Source organism: Panthera onca, chromosome C1 (assembly GCF_046562875.1).
Source record: "Panthera onca isolate mPanOnc1 chromosome C1, mPanOnc1 haplotype 2, whole genome shotgun sequence".
NCBI lineage: Eukaryota > Metazoa > Chordata > Mammalia > Carnivora > Felidae > Panthera > Panthera onca.
The window spans coordinates 153,327,122-153,346,192 of NC_138346.1; the positions used below are offsets into that span (position 1 = coordinate 153,327,122).

Here is a 19,071-nt window from a genome sequence, read left to right on the forward strand (position 1 = left end):
TAATCATTTACCTTATGAATCTATGTGGGCTCCATCGTCTTCAGAACGAGTTGTGTGGTTTAGGGTGAGTTGTCTGAGTCCTAAAAGGAAGACAAACAAACCCAGAGTTCAAATTCAGCATGAAAAGAATATCAATAAGATTGTAGATAAATTCTCAATGTACGTTAAATACTGTTTTGAGTTAGATGCAAATTACAAAGGTATTTACTAGTTTGGAGTTTCAGAGAAAATAGAATTTGGATGCCATGGAATATCTTCTGTGTTTGTTACCCCTGTGCTTTAAGAACCAGCTCAGACTAGGGGTACCTGGGTGGCTCCCTCGGTTAAGTGCCACTTAGGCTCAGGTCATGATCTCGAGGTTCATGAGTTCCAGCCCCCACATCGGGCTCTGTGCTGACAGCTCAGAGCCTGGAGCCTGCTTCAGATTCTCCCTCTCTCTCTGCTCTCCCCTGTCTCTGCTCCTTCCCCACTCGTGCTCTGTCTCTCTCTGTCTCTCAAAAATAAACATTAAACAAACAAACAAAAAAGAACCAGCTCAGACCAAAAAAAGTGAAAGGGTCTAAAATGTTCCTGAAATGAAGCAGTGTATCTGAACCCAGGAGGGAGGAGCAGGCTGCCCCCCACCTGGGGACACGGGTTAATAAAAAGATCAATTGCACTCTTATCTTGTTAGTCATTAGACAGCCCATTGATGCCACCTGCTTACTTTAAATGTGAAAGTACGGCCCAGCCATTGGAAAGCTGCCACCATCACTTGGGAACCCCCTTTCTTTCTGCTGTGGCGATAGAAGGGAAAAGGCCAAAGTCGGACCCTTAGAAGCTGAGCATCTGTTCCTTCGGTAAGCACAGATGTGAGTGAGAGCAAATCTGAAAGCAAGTCTTTACCCAGGGAAGGGAGGGTGTGTGGTTTTTCTCTTCAATGATTATAGCACGGTATGAGGAGGTCATAAAGTTAATATTAATGTGAATGCAAGAAACATTTTAAATATAAAAACTAAAATGGCTCAGAGGAATTTTCTTCTTTCTTTGGGTAATTGTATCCCTCAGATCTGATGTGGCCATAGCTTAAAAACACACAGATTACACAAACTTTTTGTTTGCTTTAATGTTCTTTAGGGATCGCTGCCTCTTTTTCAGCTGTCAATGATTCTTTCCCAAAAGCAGAAGGAAAGATTGACCTGTCTCACTTTTGTATCCATTGACAATGATTCAAGTTTCAAAAGAAACGTTATACATTTCTTAAAGCAAAGAAAGTGCCTACTTACCATTGGTAGACAGGGAAGAAACTTTAATTTTTTATATTGGTAATCAGAAGCCAGTGTCTACCTCTCTCGGCTTCTGCAAACAGCAGCCATAAATGGGCCTCCTGTTTTCTCACCCCCTGACGCTACACTTAAGCAGACATCATTCTCATGATGGGCGGACTCCAGACTTCCACCTTCGTAGCAGATAAGTCAGTATTCATTTCTCTCTTCATAAAATGAGTAGATTTAATTTACCTTGTATATATTTGATGGAATGCGTGTTTATTATTTATCGATTATTACTACTCAAGCAGTTAGTATTTCTTTTGCTACCAGTAATCGCTTTCTCTCTCTGTTGGACATTCCAATTCCAGTCAAAACCATTTTGCAAGTAGAGAAACGGTGCGAAGTAGCAGTAAGCTACAATTTCTCGAAGCACTGAGATGGTAAAGCCAACTCGTGGCCTGTTAATCACTACTTTCTCTTATGCTCACTTCAGTCTCTAACAGTCAGGCTTACTATATGTAGGCTCTGAGTACTTAAAATTCATTCCCAATCAAGCAGTATGTAGATGGATGGATTTTCCATCAAGTGAGTCATACCCACAAGAGACAATCAAGCAGTGTCTCTGGCCTAAAGCCGACATAGTTTAATCAAGGGAATGGACTAAGAAATGACGGCCTATTAAAAAAGTATTATTTGGTGAATTTTAAAACAATAGAATTCCAAGATGGGCTGACTGTCATACATTTTGGAGGCTAGACAAGTTATTACTTGTTGCCTGAATATAAAGGATTTATAATTATATCACTCATATCCTTGATGGAAGTATGTTGTGAAGAATATGGCTCTTTTATAGTTTGGCATGTACAAATTACTAGTAAGAGAGCAAGGAACTAAGTTTTTGGAGACCAGTAATTTCTAGTTTTTCAGCAAACTCTAAGTTTGTTGTGAAATGGGGCAGGATTTTTTTGTTTGTGAATACAGAGGCTTTGATCAGACTGTTAGAGTGAGGCTGCAAAACTTGACCTTAAAATGGTTGATGAAAAATGGACATACATCCCTTTTCCATGTGATCTTGCATCAAAATGACAGTCCTGGGATGCAGTTCAACCAGGTCTAATATTGAATTTAGCACCATGTTTTATGATGAGGGTCCAACATAACCATAAGGGTTCAATGATGAGTGACGAAGGAAAGTTTGCCAGATAGACTCATCCCAGGTTTCACACTGCCCTTGGTGAAGTCCACTTACAGATGGACATAATATCTTAGATTGTAGTTGAAAAAGCTAAGGGAATAAAGTAGCACTTGAGGTTTTTTTCTTGCCAATTTCTTCATCTCATGGTTAACTAATAGATATGAGATTAACACAGAAATAATGGGCATCTCATTATGTAATTTTGTAAAAAAGGAATACTTTCATCTGTAATAAGGAAGCTCATTTTAGGGGCCCCTGGCTAGATCAGTCAGTGAGCATGTGACTCTTGATCTCAGGGTTGTGAGTTCAAGCCTCACACTGGGTGTGGGAGATTACTTACAAATAAAATCTTTAAAAGAAAAAAGAAGCTCATTTTGTAGGATGAATTAATATTGGCTATCAGACTACGCTGCTATCTTTAAGAGATCAAAGGTAACTGAGTAATTTTTGACATCTGTAATAATGAGTATAGCTTTTGAACTGATAGCCAGACTCTTTAAAAAAAAATTTTTTTTTAATGTTTATTTATTTTTTAGAGGGAGGGAGTGACAGAGTGAGAGCAGGGGAGGGGCAGAGAGAGAGGGAGACACAGTATCTGAAGCAGGCTCCAGGACCTGAGCTGTCAGCACAGAGCCCAATGCGGGGTTCGAACCCACGAGCTGTGAGATCATGACCTGAGCCGAAGTCGGACACTTAACCGACTGAGACACCCAGGCACCCCAAGACTCTAATTTTTTTAATAGGCATTTATAATTGAAAATGCAGGTTCAAAAAATTTTCAATTATTTCTTGACAGTTTAGGCACATGGTTTAAAGATTCAATGCATGCCATATCAGATCATTTAGAACATTACAGGAATATAATTAATTTTTATATATGTCTTTTACATGCAGAACATACGTACTAACTTTGTGAACAAACCTAATGAGGGCAGCATTAACCAAGTGTAGTCAAACGTACAAAATAAGCTATTTTTGCTAAACTTTGAGATTGCCTTATTTATCAGAATGGGACTTGCTAGTCACCTTTGAATACAACCTTTATTATCGTTGTTGAATAAAAACTTCTCTCTTCCTTGAAAAGAGTTATTCCTTGTGTCATTTCTTCAAACTTTGAAGTCGGTTTCTTGGGGAAATTTTCCGATATGAAAACAATAGGATCTAAAGAACTCAGATGTCTGAGCAACATTTAGTCCTGATGTGCTGGTGATATCAATATTTAAAAATGCAAGGCCAGGACTTTAACAATCAATTTAGAATGAGTATTGTTTAAACCATAACTTAGGGGAAAATCTATGAGATTCAAGAAAAAATAAATTCCAAGTGATATGAAAGCAACATTTTAATCATCAAGATGCAAATGAAGAAGCTATAATTATGAGTATATACTGAGAAAAGAGTACATAATTCAATACAGAAAAAAAAGCTCAAGAATGAAAAGAAGCCAGCTTAGAGAAAAAGTGCATCCAGTGATATGTCATCTCGAGAAAAAAGGCAAAGTGAAATGAATTTAAGTAAAACAGAGGAGAATTCCGGTATCATCTTATATTATCTTTCATATCTAAGACAGACAAAATTATTTTGAAAAGTTTGGAGGGAACTCCGCAGGCTTAATATTCTGTTATTGAAAGAGGTACATCTCTTCTCCGCGGTTCATGCTGGAACGACGATGATAAACTCTTCACTGAACCTTCTGTTTCAGAAGCAAGTGTAATCATCAGGGAAAGATTAACTTTTCTCCTTTCTCTGTTGCCCTGCATGATACAGGCTGAGGAGGCTTTTGAAGTCACAACTAATATTATCATTTCCCTAATTAAAACAACAACAACTCGGAAGAGTCTGAGTGCAATGGAGCTTTCACAGAGGCGAGCCTGGCCTCTTAATTGGAGCCTCATATTCCAGGATGGGGACATTAGACAGTAGGCAATCAATTGGGAAGGGCTGAGGATGTTTGAGCAAGAGAGTGAATTAACCAGAAATCCAATTTAAGTAGATGAAGTGTGTGTACTATAGATCAAAGCAAGAACAGAAAACAGATTTATTCAATAATTAACCCAACAAATAGTTTTAGCAGTATTTAACATTTAATGGTACTATTTGAATAATAACTTTCAATGTTAATAATATGGTATGTTCATACTGTGATAATATTTAATAATAGTAGCACTAAGTAAATAGTTCTTTCTGGTGTTATTAGGTACTGAGGATACAGACGTGAACTAGTTGGCCAAGGTCTCTGCTTTCACAGACGGAAGACAGGCATAAAATATCACATAATTGAGAGAGAAGTGGGGAGGGAGGGAGAGGAACATGTGTTTTGAGAGTGTCTAATTCTGGAGGAATGCTCTTGTTATGTTAAGCTGAGTCTAAGGCTATGAAGATTGGATAGTAGGCTATTGTTATAGTCCAGACAAGAAAGAGATTAATGAGAACCTAGACTAGGTGGGAGCAAGGGGAATTAAAAGGAAGAAAAAAGATGCAAGAGGTATTTCAGAGACAATCAATAGAAACTGGCAACTGCTGAGATGTGCAGTACAGGAGAGAGGAGAGACATAGATGAATTAGAAACTTGGAGCCTCACTGAAGAAATCGGGTTGCTATGAACAGATCCACAGATGTCAAAAGGCCGAACTAGTCTGATGGGGTAATGATGGATCCGGGTGTGGTATATTGTGTTTTCTGTGTCAGAAAGTCTCATGGAGGTGACAGTACGTAGCTGGAACTGTAAGATTATAAATTAGGGGAGAAACGAAGAGAGAGTTGGGTGTCATTCTGATGGACAGTTAAAGCTGTGGGGTGGGGCCTCCGTAGAACTGGGGGTTCTGGGAAATGATGCAATTGGGGGAAAGGAAAGAGGTAAGGTGAGTAGAAATAAGATCAGACAGTTAAAATACCGATTCCCACGCCATCAACACTGAGCACTTTACAGGGGTCAATTCACTTCATTTTCACAACAACCCCTAGAGAGCGGATTTTGTTATTAACGCCGTTTCATAAGTTAGGAAAGGGAGCTACAGAGAGGTCGCTGAGGCCACACAGCTCATAAGAGTTAGAGTTTTGGAGCCCCTGTCCTTAACACTGTGCTGGAGCTTCTTAGGTGGAATAAGTGATTTTGAAAAGAGGGTCCCTCTTTACTAGAACAGGTATCCTACAGTTTAAATTTAAGTGGTTAGGGGGCGCCTGGGTGGTTCAGTCGGTTGAGTGTCCGACTTCAGCTCAAGTCAGGATCTCGCGGTTCGTGAGTTCCAGCCCTGCGTCGGACTCTGTGCTGACGGCTCAGAGCCTGGAGCCTGCTTCGGATTCTGTGTCTCCCTCTCTCTCCGCCCCTCCCCCACTTGTGCTCTGTCTCTCAAAAGTAAATAAATGTAAAAAAAAAAAAAATTAAAAAAAAATTTAAGTGGTTAGGTTACCAAAGTGTAGAGCTGCACCTGAGAGTTAAAGCAACATGCATGACAAACACGGGCAAAAGAGGGGGCTTTGGTAGGAAACAAATGACTATGTGCAAAATAGTTCTGTTACACTTTTGACAGGTGCTGTGAGGACAAGTTCAGGCTTCTATGAAAGACTATCCTAAGGGGTCCTAACCTGTTTTGTGGGAGGTGCAGGGGATTGCTATCATGGAAGTCTACCTTGAGAAAGTGCCATTTAAACTGAGACATAAATCATGGGTAGGAGAGGAAAGAGAAGGGCATTCCAGATGTGAGGGCCTTGAGACAGGAGGAGTGTTTAGGATTTGAGGAGTAAAGAAATCTGGGGCAAAGATAAGGGAAAGGAGGCCCTGAGGATTCTGGACTTTATCCTAAGAGTTATGGGAAGCTATTGACGGATATTAAGCAGGAGAGTGACAAATTAAGGCTCAGAGAATTTAAGTAAACTGCCTGAGATCATACAGCTGCTAATTGAGCCCAAAGGAAACCCAGATCATCCCAGCTCCAAGGTCCTCCTTCTCACAAAACTGTATTACTGTCCAGGGCTGGACGGCAAAATGCTTAACAACCAACTCTCTGGGGGAAAAGCAATGATTTGCAGCATTTTTTGATATTAGTGGTGTAATTACCATCACAGATTTTAAGCTACTCATGTGTCCCAAGTTACCGGCAGAATTGGAAAGAGATGCTCCCTATCACACCAGGATATGATATTTTTAACATTCAAATGCAAGAAGCAGAAATACCCTCAAGAACACAGAAAACAGTACAGTGTACTACAATAATTAGGAAGTGATGAGTTCTGTGTATTTATTGACTTCGTTTTTAGTACAATGTACTTAAATCAAAATTTATACAATTAATTTTTAATAGTGGCCTTCTGGGGGAACAGACAGCCTGCCAAATTCCTGAAGCTTTAATAATAGGATCTCCTGAGCAGGTACAAGCTGGCAGCCCCTCAAAGATCCACGTCTTGGGTGCAAATTTTTATTTTCTTACTTCTGTTTTGGGAGATGGCTCCTGGAATCTTAGAAAAAATGTCACTCATGTCTTTGCATTTATCTCATTGTGTGGATCATGGAGCATATTCAATGAGAAGAAGACATTTTTTTCCCCAAAAAAGAGTAGAAGAAGGGCACTGAGGGGAGGCAGAGCTGTGCAATGTCCTCCGTGAGGACATCAGGTGACTAAGAGCAAACATTTCTGGCTGACTTCTCACTTTCACTCTCCAACAGCCAGGAGAGAAAGCCTCTGGTTTCAAATACAAATTTATAACTGTTGCATTGAAGCTAAACTTACATTCTCTGTATCCATTATCATTCAGTCCTATTATTGTCATGCAACCTCCTCTTTAGGAAAACCACTGGACCCTAAAATAAAATGTTCAGAAACATGCAAATGAAAATGGTTTAAACTCTCAGACTTTGGCAGTGCTACTTGAGTTGCTGTGGCCTCAGAAGGGACAATCATAATATTTTTCTGGCTGTCTTGTCTTGATTTATAATTTGAATCTCCATAAATGATAATAGAGAGGGCAATTATCAAAGAAATGGAAAGGGCAATTATCATTAAATTGAAAACACATCACACATCCAGCAGGATGAATGACTGAGCTAAAAACAGATTTTGTGGATCTTGCAACTGTTCCAAAAGAACTTAATGGAAGCAACTTCATCTCCCCACCTCCTCCAATTAACCAGATGACTTTGGATATATTTTCCTTTTTTTTCTTTTTTTCCCTTGGATGATAACACAAGGCCTGTTAAACTAATCTGCCTGAATACTGACACTACTTAGGAGATGTAAATTTATGAGAATAAACCAGTTGCTGTTTGCCTAGTGTGAAAAAAAGCTTTCCTTTTTTTTTGTAAAAACAGTAGAGAAAAATTAGTTCCCTTGTTTGTACATTTGTGTGAGGATACCCATCTCATCTGCTCTGAACTCTTGCAATGAATCTTTTTCAGTGAGGCAGCATGGTGTTGTGTTCATGAGGTTAAATAATAGACGAGACACTGAAATTTCCCTAAAGGGCTTTTGTCTTGGTTGGATAAATTGGACAGGGTGTAATCCAAAGTATAGGTTATTAGTTATCGTTACTATAAATATGGAAGTAAGAGGTAAATGTTTATGAATGCCCTTTATGGAAAATTCTTACCATTTGGATTTACTGTTTTAAAGAGTAGAATTCTAGGCATTCTCTGGAAGGGGTGAAATGTGGAAGGGGATAAAAACAAAATACAAAAATTGCCTTCGTCGGCATATCTGTATAGTAAAAATTGTGGTGGTATGAATGTCAATATTTGCCTATATGAAGCCTTATATAATCGGATCCAATCAGATCTTGATAGAGAATAACTAGGGTTCCCCCTTTTGTATTAAGTTCTGGCATACTTATCTTTGTAATATATGGGTCATGAAGAAACCAAATATGGAACGATGGAAACGCTAGGATGAATTTATGTTTCTTTCATCTGGGTTTCTACTTTCCCCGTATTGGTGTTTGACAGAACCATTGGTCCTTGACCTGCCATTGGTTAATGCTTAACCACCATCAGGTATATTTACTTGAGAACAAAGAACCATAAGATGATACCAGCCCATGTGGCTATACTCTTAGTTACAGAGCTCAGACATTACGGTAATAGATGAAAACGAATATATAGTTCTAAAGAAAGATGGAAAGAAAACTAAACTAAAACCTGTTATTTGTCAGATACGTTAAATACATGTAATTTTAACGTTGCCACTCTCTGGTTGCACCAAACCTGTCAGTGAGTCCTGTATTTGTACATCCCTCCCCTGTCCAAACAAAAAGAAATCGATTAGCTTTTACTGTGCTATCCTGTGACATTTGTAAGTACCTTCCCCTTCACGTTGGAGGACCTCGCTGTGCCTGCTATGTGCACGCTCTGATGTCTTGTTGTGTTGCTTGGGGAACAGAATATATGCTGTCCTGTCTAGCTGCCAGCCATATACAACATCAGTGCTGAATATTTTCCTTTTAAATACGTATGATTCTCTGCCAAGGCTTTTTTTTTCTAGCTTCTACCTTTCACATATTCTAGAGCAGTTTGTGCAATGTTAGAAATATTTGAGAGCTCTCCCAAAACAATAAAACAGAAAAAAAATGTGTCCAGTTTACTCACTATGAGTTTACATAAAAATGTGTGTATATCCATAAACTGCCCATCTTGAGTTGATTTCGTGTGTGTGTGTGTGTGTGTGTGTGTGTGTGTGTGTGTGTTGAGGAAAGAAAATTGTTACATTCATCAGTTTATCTTGGTCAGTACATTTATTTTTAAATACTAAGTACACGAAAAAACAGGAAGTGGTTTCCTTTTCAAAAATACCCCAAAGTTCTGAGCACTTTGAATTTGTTGAACTCTAAACCCACCCCATCTGTTGATAAAGTAATCGACTTTTGGACATTCTCACGAAGGGTCTGGGGTGGGGAATCCCCCTTGAATTCTAGGAAGTTGTTCTTTGGACATGATATTTACTTCCTTTGAGGTCACAATTTTTCTTGATAAATGTAAATATTTAAATATTTATTTGTAACATGGTTGTTAAACTTATTCAATATCCTGTTTCAATTCCTGTGTCAAATACTGGTGGAGTAGAAAGGTCAATTTATGGATCCATATGGTCACAGAGTAAATACTGAATTAGTAAGAAGTGAACTTAATATTATTTTAATATTTTAAAATGTGTCCAGAACATAAGAGGAGTTTTTGAAACAAAGAAATTGAAAAGCCATCCACTCCAAGGTAGAGTATATTAATAGTCATATCAATAGCTTCTTTATCATTAATATGTTTGGGAATTGGTACATGTTTATCAACTGTGTCCAGACCTTTTGTTGAAATCTTTTGTGGACTGAATTTAATTGTCATAGGAACCCCATGAGGTATGCCTCGTTGCCTGACTTCACAGATTTCGCAACTCAGAGAAGTTTAAAAAAAACCTTTTCGTGTCAGTAAGCAAGCAAACAGCAAAGCAGGGCCTTAAACCCGGACCTGTCAGATTCTAAGGCCTGTGAATAGCAAAAGGCAGTTTTCAAATTGTGCCTAATGTCAACTATTCTGGAGGTAAAGTAGGACTTGTTCATATGGTTGTGCTTCTTAAGAGAGTTACAGTTAAAAGCTTCTCCAGATAACAGATGATATCCCAATTTTTAAAACATGTAAATAAATCAGAATGTCAGTTCTCTCTGGGTCTCTCTGCTCACACTATTCCCCCAACCCCAATCACAGTCCCATTTTCCACAGCCAAACATCCAAGTTCTATATTCACTAGGGGTTCATTCACTTATTCAGTCAACAAATATTCGTGGTACTCTCATTATATACCAGACATTTTTCCAAGCCCTGAAGAAAAAAAAAAAGTCCCTATGGTTGTAAAGTTTATATTTTGGATAGGAGAGAGAAAATAAACACATGTGTACATATACAGAAACATAATGACAAGTAAGTTCAAATGGCAATAAATGCAAAGAAGAAGAATAAAAGGAACTTAGAGCATAATAAAAACTAGGTCAGGACCTAGAACATGATAAAAACCAACTTTTATTGAAAATATGTTACAAGTGTCAGACACTAGTCTAGACACATTACACAGGTCAATTATTTAATCCTTACAAGACTCTATGTGGTGGATATTTTATCTGCGGTGGGTTGAAGATGGAGGCAAATTATCAACTACTCTTCAAACTGAGAGGCAGGGTTTAAGTTCTCTCCCTTTGAATCTGAGCTGACTTGCTCAGTGACTTGCTTGATGAATAAAATGAGGCAGAAGAGACAACGGACTAGGTCTGGACTTCTGCCTTGCTCCTTTGAAGCCTCGAGCTGCCATGTTAAGAAGTCAGACTAGGGCCTCCATGCTGTGAGAAAGCCTGAGGGGTCAGGTGTGAAGTGATCCTCAAGGGAACCAGCCTACAATGTGAACGAAGCATGTTGGATGGCCAGCCCCATCAAGGCTACTATTCAGCTGGGACCCGACCCCACCAGAATGACAAACCCCAAATGGGAACCACCCAATGGGGCCTAGTCATTCACAGAAAAGTGAAAGATAATAATAAAGAGTTGGTTTAAACCATTAAGTTTTGGGATACTTTGTTATGCAGCAATGGATAATTGGAACAATTATAATCTTCCTTTTATACAGGAGAAAAGCAGGGGAAAGAAAGGCTGAGTGATTTGCTTGCCAAATGGTAGAATCTGGATTCAAACCCTTTCAGGCTTACCCCCCGGGGAACCGCTCTACCCCTGGAGAGAAATCAGCATTCTCAGCGTGCCCGTGACTCAAGTCGGTAGTTACCATCTACTTTACATTTCATTTTCGCCATTGAATCACAATGGTTAAGACTCAGAGCACACTGCCATTGGAATATGATTGCTCTGGACAGCCGCTGGTGTGCTTTTGCAAAGAGACCTTGTGGTGTCCTTGACCCGGAAGTATTATGTGGTCCAAGACCTTTTGTGGATTGGAATCTTAAGAAAAATAAGGAGAATATGGAGGAGATTGACCTGTGCTAATCTATAATCCTTTCATTGTGTTGTAAAATTATGGGAATTATTCGAGTGAAATAGGAAATCGCACGGCATTTTGATTAAAGAAAAGGAGCATGAAGTAATTTTGTTAAAATAAAGGGCAAATAATTGTCACCAAATCAGGTATCTTGGCATACAAATATGTTACATCCCTTGTCTAATACACAGAACTGATATTTGGATGGAAAAGAAGTTACCGGATGTCTGTAGCATGATAGCATTAACCGGCGGCGAGTGTCTGAGACAGATGTTCCTTCCTCAGCAAGGAAGGACAGATAAAACAGTACAATGTTTCCAAGCAAGCTACTGTACATATTTCCAAAGATGTTTTTCCTTAGAGCATTTACAGTTTAGTTTAGCTGTTTCCATTCTGAAGACTTTGAATACACAACAATAGAACAGCTCATGCTAGCTCAAAGGAAAGAACTTCATAGGTGCTGCACATTTACCTCGAGCCTTCCAGGGGAAACTCCTGGTGCTCTTGATACTTTCCTGTCAGACTATTATACAATCCAGTGCCTTTTCCAAGCAGGAAATATGATGTTCCAAAGACAACTTGACCTCCTGTTTGAAAATGGTGGGGGTGGGGGGTGCGTGAGGTGGGGAGACAAACCAGGCATAGTCTAAGTATACTTAATTCACAGACCCACTCACAAATACAAACAAGTTAATTTTGTTAAGAACACAAGATAACGTTTCACTCAAGACAAAATCCCAATCATTTATTCTCCTCTGGAGTACTTCTCATGCATCCTTGAGTTTTTAAAAGTTCAAGTGTTGCATAAAAAATCAACATAATTACAGAAAGCAGTCCTTAAACAAGAATATCCTGTTTTGTTTCCTGCATACTCACTGGGGTGGCGCATCTGAATCCTTGACAACATCCAACTCCAAGAAGAAAACATCAAGACTGCTTGCTGATCTTGGTTTTTACATAGAGCTCCTCAGCAGTAGGGCTATTGGCCCCAATGTGTAAGCCGACAATCACCCTATTGTTTACTTTCCAGTCAGAAAAGCTATGCTGCTTTTCTTCACTCTGTATGGTCTCTATAATCCTAACAGTCATGTTCACTCAGCAGTAAGCCCGAATATATGTTTCCCAGAGGAGTTTCAAATACATGAGATAGATTAGCATCTCTGTGGCTTGATGCAATCTGTGACAGATTCGACAGTAATAAACATTTTAAAGTGTGGTCAGTACTAAATTATTTGCCGAAGAACAATTTTGTTCCTGAGGTAGACAAAAATTAGCAATAACTTTTGGGGCAGTAAATACATTGGCCGAGGGATAATACAACACCCTCAACCTCTTGCCCTCTCGGCATTTCATTCTGTGCAAAGGGAGGAAAAAAAGCCCAATTGTGTGCTGATGAATTAGAAAACTTCATGAACATTCAAGAAAGACACATGCCACTACAAATTAACCATTGGCAGGGCAAGGTATTCATCCTTTCTGTCAGATTCTGTGGGAAGTATGCCTTATTAGCATGGAAACCCAAAGAAGTAATAGATCAGCCCATGTTCACTTATCCTGCACAAAGAAGAGGCGATCTCAGTTCTGGAAAAATAAATAGCGTGGATCTTTCTACCCCCATTTCAATCCTAAAATTGAAAATCACTAAATGAAATCCCACTTCCCTTCAGCTTCCAGTGTGTGTCCGTGCTTACAATGGAACTCGGTTTTGCATTTTAAATCAGTTCCATCATCACCCTGAAAGTGATCACAGGGCTGCTAAGTCTCTGTCTCCCGCTTCCACCCCCACCGCCCTTTGCAACTTTGAATTTGAATGGGACCAGAAGATTCTCCGGGGGTCATGTTTGTGGCCCCTGAGAAGCAGTCTCTCTACTGCTTTCAGCTGATTTCCTGGCATGTTTCGTGGGGATTTGTGGTGAGTGGCAGCTGTGGAATCACTTTTCATTCTGTCAGGTTGTGGTTAGGCTTAGCGGGGTTTCTTTGTTATACTGGCCACTACTAGTCATTTCCCTTGAAAATATCTGGTTTTCTCTTTTCCCTTTAAAGAAAAAAGAGGGGGTGGAAAAGTGGTTCCAAACTCTCCACCTTACCCCCAAAACACAAACACAAAACAAACATGGGTATCCCTTGGAAATCCTGGGGGGGGGGGATGGAGTAGGAGGAGAGGCCCAGATGTTCTGAACACCCCCATTTAATTTTGATGTCAGACAATCAAAGATCTTGGGAGGGCCCCATCTCCCGTACCTGTTCTGCTGACATGCTGTTTTATGAAAGAATCGGGCATAAATGTTACTACCGCTTTTTCATGTTAAAAACAAACTAAAATAAACCAAACATACACATTGTGAATTTTTGAATGTTTCTTTTTCTTTCAGAATAAGCCTGGAAAATAAGAAGTAAGTACGAATATTAGTTAAATACAACAAACACTAAGGAGCCCGTTAAGATGGAGTTTTCCATGGACACGGCGTGGGGGGAGGGGGGGATTTGGCGCTTTAAGTCATGTCGTCTTAAGCCAGAGCTTAACAGAGTTTTGTATTTCATGAATCAGTTTGGGGGAAGGCAAGAAAAAGAGAATAACATAAGGTTGCCAACATTTGATATTGCCAAGTTAGGCTATTAAAAACAAAAGAAAACAAAACAACAATGCCCAACCAACATTGAAATCTTACATCACTTCTTTAAAGAAAGGACATGTTAACATCAGTGGGGGGTGGGAGGAAGGAGGAAAGCCATCATCGTAGAATAAATGCGAGACCGCCTTGACAAGAATGAAGCCTTGGCAGCTTTTACACCAACATGCCACAAAAGCCTTCAGAAACAGCCAGTTCTTGAAACATGCCAAGCCCCTTCCCACCTTCTTGCCTTCGCACCAGCCTTTCCTCTGCCTGGAAATCTATTCCCTGGGACATTGACGGAGCTCTCCACTCAAATGGAACCACAAGAGGAGGGCTTCTCTAACCACACTGTTTAAAGCCCCTCTCCCCAGACCCCGCGCAGACAAGCCCTCCTCCCGACTTCCATTCCTCTCTGTTTCATCGCTTTGCTTTCCATTTTTGTCTAGCATTTGTCACTACCTGGCCATATACTGGTTGCCTATTAGCGATCTCTCCCGTTAACAATATAAAATACCCCAGGTCATAGGCTTCAAATCATTTGTTCACCTCTTTTTCTCCACTTCCCAAAACACTGCCTGACACCTGTGAGACACTCAGTAGTTATTTGTCCCATTTATATGTGGGTATAATTTCACAGTCCTTATATTTCTCATATTAGAAAACATGTCTGCAGTGCTTGCACTAGTTGGTGTGTGGAAACCGTTGTTTCAAGAAAGAGATCGAAGGGTGCTTTAGGCATAGACTAGGGCGCAGCTGAAGAAGTACACATTTGATGAATGCGTTCTTTACTGCAAATGATTTGAAAAGCAGGAGTGAGGGCTGTTCTTAGGACAGGCGACAAACTGATGGTAGGCTGAGACCATGTTCTGCTACTGATTTAGGGATAAGGAATATTCTTTAAGCAGATTTAGGCTGTATTTATACCCTCTTCTTCCCTAAATTATATTGTTTAGTCATGGCTCCTGAGCACCTCTAGGATTATGCATACAATTTTTTTTTTTAAACAAGAGAATGTTTACCAACACCCAGAGACTATTAGAGTGTAAATATCTGTGGGATTTAAAAAAGAAGAAGAAGAAGAAGCAACAGTAGCATCCAGGTGACAGTGCATTTAGCTGTTATCTCTCACCATTATTCACCACGAAGCAGTGGAACCTGGAAGTCAGGTTCAGGGACAGGCCTTACTACCAAGAATAGTGGGTCATTGTAGAAAAAGCTGCTTTTGGAATGCATTATGGAGAATTCACAAATATAGATAGAAGGCTTCAAAAGTGTATTTTCTAAGTTTCCGTGCCTTCTGGGATCCTGGGTAGGTGGCTCAGATTTTTTTTTTTTTTTTTGAAAAATATCGCTTAAGGGCATGTGGGGCTCATTTTTGTTATGCCCGAAGTTCTGAAACCTCCCACAAAAGACCACCAGAGTCGTAAGTCAAAGCCAAGCGGCAAGGGTCGTTTATTGCAGGTTTGAACTTGGACCTCTGCGCACTCGTTGCCAGTGACGCTGAGAGGCAAGGCCGTCCGATAGGGACCAACACTCTTGATAAGAGTGTGGCTGACCGATCGGGACCAACACTCTTGAAAAGAGTGTGGCCCTAAACAGCTGGGGTACAGAGTTTTTAAAGCCGATCACATCGTTTTATCATTATCTGGGAACAGAACAGAGAAACAGTTGCCAGATGAGTCAGAAACAGTTATCGAATGAGGTGATTATTTTAGACTTTCTATTGCTAAGTTTCAACCAGTGGATCTCCTTGACCTTGTCTCTGATGCTCTTTTTGAGGTTTTGTTTCCTTCATTGGTAAAGCCTGATTCACAAGAGTATGAAGTATGATTTACAAGAGTAAAAGCAAGGTTGTTATCTTTTGACCTTCAGTGTCAGAACAAAGTTATCTTTCAAGCTAAGCGTTAGCCTTACAGTACAATTTAACCCTTACAATTTTGGCACACAGATTCCCGCCCCCCCCGAAAAATAGACAACGAGTCCAAATGCACCTAATGCAAGTTTTGCACAGATTCTTTTTTTTTTTTTTTAATTTGTGTACAATATCTGCTCTTGGTGCCACACTCCTGAGTAGCAGTAACAGGTAGTAACACGATGATATACAAGTAAGTGGGATCCGGCAATTGGTGAAAGAGATGAGAGTGTAGAGTACATAACGTGAGTGTGTGTGTGCATGTGTGTTGGTGTTGTGTAGAGATGTGATAACGTTAACATATATTGCTTATTATAATAATGATGGGATTAATGGAAAGTGGAAACGTGTTGATCTTTTGGAGTTCCCTTCATTCTCTCTGTCTTTCTCTCCGTGTCTCTCTTTCTTCCATGTTATGGAATGGGATGGAGCAGGGGATTTAGAAAGCCTCTGTTGATTAATCCATCATATTCTGACAACTGAATTCCCAGAAACAGAGTATTAGACTTTCGCATAAAGTGACGTTTTGACTGGAATCTTTCAAGTTCAAGCCTATGAAGTCCTCAGAGGAATTCTGCCCCATAGTGGGGCCTCAAATAATGGTAGCTTCTAGTGTTGTTATTAATTGCCCCCATTAAGAAATCAAGGATTTGAATGTCTTCACCAGCCAATTCCACCTTCTCAATACCACCTCAACCGCTGTGTCAGAGAATGTCTTGTAAGAAGCAAAGACTGAAGATAATTGGACTTTTACACTGAAGGATAAGAATAAAAACATTAAACGTTTTTTTTAAAAAAATCAGGAAAGCAAGATTGGGGCCATCACCCGGCCAGTGAACTTATTTTAGGATTATATATCTCAAAGATTAAAAATAAAACCAGAACTTTGCTTCGCTGATATTTGAAATAAAAATGTTCATTTACTTTTCAAAACTGCCCTGGCACCACGAGAGAGGCAATTATTTTTGGTAAAAGTGGATTGTGGACAGAGTAGCTGGTGAAAATGCTCTTAAGTGTTCATGTAGGACGAAAACCTTCCTGGCACTAAGAAGTCTCAGTTGGTTTTTCAGCTGCACTGTGGTTTATTGTGTGCTTTAAATCAACTCTAAGACTACACTACATACCATTGTGTCTGTTAGAAAATCATTATGGGGCAATTAAAAGCAGTGTTGTTTCACAGATGAACATGGAATTTTCCTCTGTGTCTGACTGCTGGGCACTTCCTTCATGCCTCTTGCGATTATCTATATTTGTGATGGTCAAGAGATACAGCTGTCGGGAAAACGCTCAACAGATGGCAGTTGCGAGTGATGCTTCATTGCTTCTTGGATGCTCTCTGACACCCAAGCTTGGGCTTTCCGTAAATGCTGGTGTGAAACTGACTCCTTTTAAGCAACGTGGGCCTGGACTGCTCAGTGACAAAATTCATCTCCAAAAATGAAAAGAAATTGAGGTGTCCTTATGAAATGAAATGTGCACTAGCATCCTAAAATGTACTGTCCTTGGAAACTTTGTAACCAGTACAGATAAGAGCAAGTAACTATACAGAAAGCCGGATACATTGGTAGATAGATAGATCACTTTTCTTTCAGGAGGAGAGCGAGGCGAGATCAATCAGTTATTTCATTTTTGTAAAGCTCTTTAAAGATTGGCTTTCTATTTTTTTAGAAAGAGCAATTTAACCTTGGCTTCTGTAATGACGTGACTTGTTGAATGACGTAATCTCTGATGAAATTAGTCTAAGTGGTTTAAGAATTAATTAAGTGGTTTCTTTTTACATTTCAGGTAGCATTTTGTCATGAAATACTTACGCTTCTGTCTTCGTTATTCACACAGCACATATATGTGCATAGCATTATTATGGGGATAAGAAAATAAGAGGAAGTTGATTGACAAAATTTCAAAACACTGCACTGAACAATTCTTGTAGTTGTGCTAGATTATTCAGCATCCAGAATCTGAGTTATGAATTCCATTATAAATTGTGACTCACTCGTGTGCCTTGCTCTCAGGTACACAAACCCTTACAGGTTCTAGGGCCTCATTTCTGCCCAATGAACATTCTGGGTTGTCTGGATGGATATATTTTAACACAATGACAAGACAGTATTGAATAATAAGGATATGTCCTGCTTCTGTCCTCTAGATGATGTCCTGGATATGCCTGCCTCCCCCTCAATCCCTCTCCAATGCTGCTAAATAATACTCGGTTATCTTGAGTTTGACCTGAATATGGGTGTAGGCCAATAACATCTTAAAGGCAGCTAACATGAGGATAACCAGGTCCCATAGGGTTAAGTTTAATTTTGTCAAAATTGTTGTCTTTTCTTTTTCGTGTTAGCAAAATCATGTCTAGCAGTTCATGAAGATTTATATTTCTTCGAAAACATGACACTGTGACATCAGTGACATTTTCTGTTTGTCTATTTATGTCCCAGAAGAGGTAGCCAGCCACATGCCATGTGTGTTTTCCGTTAATATATTTGCAAGTTGGTCTCACCGGTTGGTCTCTGAAAGATTTCCAGTGGATAAAACATGTGGCATGAGAAGCTATAAAAAGGAGTCTTTTTAGTAAATGCACAGCAGAGTAGGGAACGGGCAGAAACTGTAGGAAACGTGGTAAACTACCTAGTAAAGTTTTGAGACACATTACATATGCTTTGGAACAAAAAACACATTTCACTTATTCTAAGAGTTTAATATGTGCCAGGTATTATGACAAGCACTTATTCCATTATTTTATTTTCACACGTGCGTGAGGTTGGCATTATTATTGCCGCTATTCTAACAAGAAAATGGTGACAAACAGCTGATAAATATTCTCCTAAGGTCGCACAATAAGAGGACCTTCCAGGCCTTATAATTTGTTACAAGAGTATAATTGTTTCTTTCCTAAACAAAATGTGACATTGTGCATATGAGATATTCCATGATATTTTTACCGGAGGTAGGTGCTCATTAATACAGCAATGAAAAGATAGATTTTTTACAATGAAATACGCCTTTCTAATGTATAAAATAATACAGTTCCTACAAAAAAAAAGAAGTTTCATGGATATAAAAATGTGTATCCTTTTAAAGTTTCAGGGTGTTAGTGAACAATTTTTTCCTCAACATTTCATTTGTTTTATAACTGGTATAAAAA

At 39.4% G+C, this 19,071-nt stretch overlaps 1 protein-coding gene across 8 annotated transcripts in view; it reads right to left on the reverse strand.

Moving 5' to 3' along the window:
• The window catches only part of ADGRL2 (adhesion G protein-coupled receptor L2), a 625,339-nt gene that overhangs the window by 498,732 nt on the left and 107,536 nt on the right, over positions 1-19,071 (reverse strand). For all 8 annotated transcript variants that reach the window (XM_060625624.3, XM_060625633.3, XM_060625635.3 and 5 more), the window contains exon 3: positions 12-80. The gene's annotated coding sequence lies outside the window, so the exon portion shown is untranslated. The remainder of the gene's footprint in view (positions 1-11; positions 81-19,071) is intronic.